At 35.4% G+C, this 7604-nt stretch overlaps 1 protein-coding gene across 2 annotated transcripts in view; it reads right to left on the bottom strand.

The window, feature by feature from the left end:
- Nucleotides 1-7604, bottom strand: part of ATXN1 (ataxin 1) — a 265056-nt gene that overhangs the window by 11228 nt on the left and 246224 nt on the right. The gene's annotated exons all lie outside the window — the stretch shown is intronic.

Here is a 7604-nt window from a genome sequence, read left to right as displayed (position 1 = left end):
AGAAATGATCATAGGACTCTGAGGCAAAACAGTATCTGCTTCTAGTTGTTCACATCCCTTCATTGTCACATTGCTATGGAAGCAAGTACAGCTGCATTATACAGCGTGAGGCAATTGATCCAACTAGCTCATCAACCTTTTTAAATCTGGGCTCTATAGCTGCCAGAATTTCCAGTCAAGATGGCCAAATTGGGAATTAGGAACAGTAATAATAATAAATCTGGAAGGCTAAGGTTGTGGAACACCAAAGTCTTTTCAAGCAATCCTTACTGCCTCATGATAAGTCCTTTTGAATACAAAGTAACTGCATCTACCACAAATTTAAGACCTTTTCCCATTGATATATTAGAACTATATGATATTTGTAGCTCTGTCTTCCAAGATTAATACAGTTCATGCATCTGATAGTGGATACTGGTCTGTGAAAGTTTAAGCAACAATAAATTTATTAGTCTTTGTAACCACAAAACACTGTACTATATCCGCTGTTATCTTGGATGCTGTAGCAATTTTGTTGTCTGATCTGTGATTATACAGTTCTTTATCCATTTATAATGTCAAATGTAATCAGTGCAGAATTTTACTCATATAGGAAGTGATTTTTCAGTGTTTATCAACAGCCTGGCCTAAGCACTGCAATATTTTTGGGATGCATTCAGACATATACAATATTTTTTCTCCCATACTTTAAGCCTGGTTTTTGTCTTATTCACAGCCCACTCAATAGATTACTAACCCATGAATTAAATGTTGATTCAATAGTCCTTCCTTGTGATTCAGTACACACACACACACACACACTCTTTCAGTAAGTTAAAACTCAGGGAGGGAGAGATAAGCAAATCTGTGATGTCTCTTAATTTCAGCCAATAAGTAGTGCTTAGAATTCAAGCTTTTCCCCCCTTTCTGAGTAGTCTAGTTTGCTTTCTCTTCCACAATACATTCCTCTGCTTCAGATTGTCAGAAATGGAATAACAATAACATGTCAAGAGGAAAACTAAGAAAAAGCACACTAGCTCTGTCCTCTCAAAGCTGCCTTTAAATGTTTAATGCAATACCACAGATATCCCATTTGAGCAATCTTTAAGAAGTCTAGCACTACCTTATCTCACAACTGCAGATCAGAGGAAGAAGAATAAGGACATCAAAGCTATCTAAGGAGTTCATGGCTGCAGGACTATGTATGATGTACTTCTAGACTCACAGTCACTTATAGTCACACACACTGTATATTTCAACAAAGTTCTGTCAATACACTGAAGATACATTCCAAATGAGAGATGCAAAAACCTATCTAGCTGGATGTATTTATTTATTTATTTTTAAAAAAACCTTGGTAGAAGAGTAGCTGCTACTACAGAAGAACATGATTGATCTGGGAAAAAATCCAACTCCTGGAGTCTACAGAAAACCTAAATTAAACTCACATTTCTACATGACTGTCTCTGCATTCTGGAAGCATCTCTTGCAAGAAGCACAGCTGGTAAAGTATTTTAAGGTGATGATATCAGCTACATTTTGTTAGACTTCTGCATAAAGTGACACTTTAATAGAAGAGGTCACCATCATTTCTTCTACCAGATGATGGCACTCTCAATCTCTGAAAGGGAAGCTGTAGTGAGACTGTCAGTGAGCAAGAGAACATACAAAAACACTGCTTCCACACTTCTGGATCTGGCACAAAAGCCGTATTATAGCCGTACAGTATTGGGCAATATTAAAAGACTCAAGGATGCTAATGAACTGTATTATGGACTGTCATAGACACAATGTTTTACATATACATATTTTCTGCAGGTATTTTTTCCTATTTTTTCATTAAGTGCCTCAGACTATCTGAAATAGTCAGCAAATTTCACCCATATTCCAGGTTGAAAAATGTTCCACTGTTTTCTGGGAGAATTCCTGTACTTTCAATAATGATATGAAAGGCAGGAATATATTTTTATATCACTACATCTTCATATTCAGGGCCAGTTCTGCCACTGCTAAAGATACCAGATCCTATTGGGGCGGGGGGGCAAAGGAGATATTGGCAGCCTTAGAAAACTTCAGCCAGGAAGATCAGAATTAGAAGGCAACCATAAACCTTTAAGTTACTCAGTAACCTCCTGCCCTTTGAAACATACATCCTTTTGGTCAGAAAAACGCTCATGGTCTGTCTTTTCTACTCTGGTTTTCTCTTCTATTTCTGGTTGCCAATTTCTACCTATACCCAAGCCATATCCTGTTATTTCAAAACCTTATTCTATCTCACACTAGATTATGTTCTTACCAGCCAAGACTCCTCCAGTTTGAATTCTTTTTTTGATTTTGTGTGCACCTTAGCTATCAAAAACAACTGATCTTTTTACCTGAGATGTGAACAATGATTTTGGCTTGCCTCTAGTTTCTCCTCATGTAAGCCGACCCTGTAATTTATTGCAGTACTCTGCCTTTTGTAACAACTTAGTATTGCATATAAACAGATGAAGTTTTCCTATCACTGAACCAGGCCAGGAAAATAATATACAGACATACTATTTTGTAATGTGGTTTATGTGAACTACTGCCCAGACACATATACGTGCATTCACCTTGTATGTTATTATATTTCAGACATATTTTCTAATTAAAAAAAATTTATAAGTGTCCTTACATATGATCTTCAGATATATAGATTAAAAAAAACGAAAGAGTAAAATCTTACCCCAGGCCTTTGATCCTTAATTTTCATTCTTAGAACAATACTTCAAAAGGCTCATTTCTTATAGCAAATTTTTACATAGGAAACCATTACTGATTCTCACATATGCCAAATATATGGGCACTACTTTATTTCAGTACCAGTGGCATGGGATAGGTGACCTTGGGTATGTCTTCAAACTCAACCTCAAGTGTCCACTGGTACAGCAAGACTTCTGGTAACCTATTCTCATAAAATTGCTTTAAAGACGAATTCACAGCCTTACAGAACTGGAAGTTTATTCATGAACAAAGAGCCCTAGAGAACAGGTGCCTGGGGATATTTTAACCACCCTTTTAATATAATTTTAATTTAATTCAATGTAATTGTCATATTTCTAGGCTGCCCAACTCTCAGATGACTCTGGGTAGCTTCACAAATTAAGAACACAATAAAATCCAAAAGGAACATTATACAACATAAAGTAAAATAAAACTGGTACGTGGAGGAAAACCACAAAAACCCCACATGCCTCCACTTCAACCATTAAAATGAGATCTGCCCAAATATCTACCCTAAGCAACCTTGCGACAGGCTTGGGGAGACAGCCAGATTTTTAAAGATTGCCTGAAGGCAGGCAAAGTGGGGACACTTTGGACAAAATAGGAATAAAGTTTTTATATTTCCTCTCTTTTGTAAATGGAAAGAATTGTATAGAATTTGAAAGATTAAAATTTCTTAATCTTAAAACAAACCATGTTTTGCTGTGATGCTCAAAATGAGAGAATGTTTTTGTTTTATAATTAGTTCCCATCAATGTATTATTAGGAAATTTGTATTCCAAAGTATTACTAACTCTTCCAGCCAGAAATGACTTGCCTAGGTGTTTGTCAAAAACAAATGAGTATCTCTTGCCAAAATATCTATCCTTTTTTCACTGGCTTATCAGAACAGATCATTTTATGTGAAATAAGGAATCTAATCTGGAACACTATCTTTATAAGGTTGGAGAGTTTAATAACCACAGTGAATCTGAAAGTGATGCCAGAGATAGCAAGAGCTCCTGGTATGGACAGTCTTAAAGGAAAGGGAGGAAGCTAACAGTAATCCAAAACATGTTGAAAGCAAGTAAGGCTCTGCAGACATGAAGGAAGCCAACTCCAAATCAAGGCAATGAAAAGCCACTCTTGTATTTGCCAAAAAACAAACAAACCTGTTTGGACATGAATGTAACATGTAGGCAAGGTTAGGTGCCAGATTTTGAGACATCCCCTGAACAGAAGGCATTTCTATAGTTACTAGGGAAGAGCATCAACCTAGGGAAGAGCATCAAACTTCCATTATTCAGTCTGGAAGAGTGATGTGTCCAGACCAAAGTTACAAGGAATCTTATTAATGCTAATGACAGTACTGAAGGATGAGTTCCTCATTTTATAAGGATAAAATGTCAAAGGGAAAAATAAACATATAAAATTGGATACCTTACAATCAGTGATCTTAGGTAGATAGACCAGTCAATAGACAGAATGGCTCTCTTTAACTCAGTTCGGATAGTTACACAGTTTATTACTGTGGACATCAGTCCATATGAAGGGAGAGACTGACCACAATACTCAGGAAGGATATTGTTTAGTATGTGCTAGGCTATAACCAAATAAACAAGAGGATAATCTGTTAGAATTAATAGGTATCAGTGTAATACAAGTGTATGTACATATTTACAGACACAACAAAGGAAGACACTGAGGAATTCTATGGCAAATAGAAAGGGGTACTAGGTACAACATCAAGAAAGGATGCAATACTACTAATGCATGTTTGGAATAATGGAGGAATCTGGAGCTTCAGGAAGATTTGGATTGGGTAAATGCAATAATGCAGGAGATACATTAACAGAGGTTTGCAAAAAGAATTATTGACAACAACTGCTTCAAAAAACATAAATACAGATTGTACAAACAGAACTGGATGCACATCGCTGAATCAGATCAATTCCATAATAGGAAATAGGAGATGGAAAAATGCAATCCAGTCAGCTAGGACTCTTGCAGTACAGACCACGAATTCTTAAGTGTCAAATATATAGTTTAGACTTAGAAAATTAAAGAGAATGGTTATGCCAGACAGTCACAACATAAGGAACAGGTTGAGGTACATTTTATTGTTATGAAAGAGAAATGAAGGAGCTATGGAAAGAGATAAGAGATATTATAGAAACCAAAATGGGGAAAAAAGATTCAAGAATGGCTTTCAGGACAAATTATCATGAGAATCTGAGGAAGACAGGATAAAAGCTTTGCAAAACAAGAAGGATGTATGACAACTGAACTCAGGCTTGCAACACCAAGGAAGAAATGCCAAGGAAAGGTATCTCAAACAAGAACATCAACTCAGAGGAATATAACAAGAAAAGGAAAATTATAGATCTTTAAATAACAGGAAAGTATTTAGCTGAAATAGTAATAATCAAGTATAATTATGGAAGAGATATAATAAAGGCAAATGAGGTTGAGGAGTTAGGGTAGAATAACAACTATGCTGAAGATGGAAAGAATATCCCTTTACAAATGAGATTACAAAATTACAGAAACTTTTGCAGAGAGAAAATATACTCCGGAAGTACTTCTACTAGAAACTGAGGACTGACAGACTACAGACCAGTTTTAAGTATGAAACCATTTGGTGCAGATGAAGCAGCCAGTGAACTGTTTAAAAATGCAGGAGAAAAGGCAATTATAGTGCAAACAGCCCTGTCATCAAATATAAAACAAGGCTGTGTGACCTAAAAATAGGAAAAATCAGTGTATATTCCTATACCAAGGAAAGGTAATGCAAGAAAATGAACAAATACCTCACACAAGTAAAGTTTTGTAACAGATTTTATACAAAAAAATAAGAGAAATCTCAAACTAACAGGTTTCAGAAAAGGCAAATTAACATAATATCAGTTAACTATCATAACACAGATAAGAACAAGAGAATCCAAGATTTACCTTGCTTCATTGATTACAGCCATGCCTTTGACTCTAGATGATGCCTGATATGGAACCTAAAGGCTAAAGGATGTATCAAAACACCTAAATTATTCTTCTGAGGAATCTTTACCATGAACAAAAAGTAACTGTTAAGAACTGAATTTCGAGAACCAAAGTGAGTCAGAATAGGGAGAAAGATGCAAATTGTCCCCATATCTGTTTAACTTATACCTCAAATCCATTATGGGAATGGCAGGATTGGAAGAGATGACAGCTGGAATCAAAATTGGAAGTTCGAGATGTTTTGAGATATGCAGATGATACCACTTTGTTAGTTGAAAGGAAAAAAGACTTTAGAAGAGCTCATTATGAAAGTGAAAATGGAAAATGAAAAATGAAAAATCTGGGTTAATATTAAATATTAAGAAGATAATGTCAACCCGCATGCTTAATGAATTTACAGTTGATGGTGAAGAAGTGAAGGCAGTAGATAGTTTGATTTATCTAGCCGAATAATAAAGATAGACAGTGTGCTGTAGAAATGTGCTGGAGATTAATCTTAGAGAGGAAGGCAATGACAAACTCAGACAAGATCATGAAGGTTAAAGACGTTTCAATAACAGTGAAGGTTAGAACACTTAGAGAAATTGTCTTTCCAGGGGTAATGTATGACTGTTGAAGGTGGATACTGAGAATGAATAAGAGACTGAAGGTAGATGCTTTGAATTATAGAATTATGGATTATTACTATGATCAATTAGTTCTGTACCAAATAAAGGCTGACTGGTCTCTTGAAGTGATGACTACCAAGAAGAAATATGCACAGCTGTTATCAAGTGAATGATGGGCTAAAGAAAATAATTACATGTTGGGAAGTTAAGCAAAGGAAAAGAAGAAGACAATGGGGTAAGATGGTTGGATAGTATTAACAAGACTATTGGAATAGAAGAGCTATGAGTTATTACTAAAGATAGGTCAGTTAACAAGGGCTTGTCTCCGTAGTCCTAGGAGTTGAACAGATTCAATGACACCTAACTAAACTCATTAATCTGCAGATCCTTCTAAGTAGTGGAATGTAGCTTCAAAGAAAGTACTGCAAGTTTTCAAGTTCAAACCACCCACTGTGTCTAACAGTTCTAAAATGTTACTGAGTAATGGGAAGATCAGAAGGAAGGAGACTGGAGGAATCAGTTATTTTGGCTAGGAACACAGTCTTTTCAACTCTTCTTGCTACTATGAAGCAGGCAAAAAAACCTTTGAAAAAAACATCTGCTGACATTTCATTAATGCTGACAGAAATTTGTGACTAGATACCACAAGGTTAAGTGTTTACTGAAACCCTTAACCCGAAACCCATATTTACCATGCCACTCATGAAAAATTATTAGCGCACACACACTGCTACAGATAGAATCTTAAAATATTCCTGGACTGCAAGCCATGGATGTCTGTATAGGTTCTTTCACTCTTCCCCACTCTGTTCTGGCTTATTTTTCATTATTTTTTTTTAACAAACAAGATAAACTTATAGTTTAATTTTTCTTTGTTTATTAGAGTTAAAGTTAACTACTAAAGTTAAAGTAATAAAACCGAATGAGAAATGCAGGTACCTATGTTGGTTCTCCATTGTTCAATTAATTGGGAAACAAAGTAGTAACTATAAGAGTGTGCTTTTATTTGGGCAAAGTATAAGGTCATAAAACAATGATCCACCATTCCTCAAACAGGAGAGGTTTTGTTTTTTGTGGTTTTCTTTAATGCCTAGCCTAAAGAAAAAGTCTGGCGTATTTGAACTCTGTATATTTTAATTAGTCCCAATAAAATGTTCATCCTTCTGTTACTTTGGGATTTAATCCAAAAAGCAGAATATCTATTAAGCATGTTAAGTCACACAATATTTATATTTCTTTGGTTGTATAATAATGATTTCATCAAATTGGTTCCTCTGTCATTGGTATAATTTG

This window comes from Candoia aspera, chromosome 3, assembly GCF_035149785.1.
Source record: "Candoia aspera isolate rCanAsp1 chromosome 3, rCanAsp1.hap2, whole genome shotgun sequence".
Taxonomy (NCBI): domain Eukaryota; kingdom Metazoa; phylum Chordata; class Lepidosauria; order Squamata; family Boidae; genus Candoia; species Candoia aspera.
This window is presented reverse-complemented; position numbering and strand designations above follow the sequence as displayed.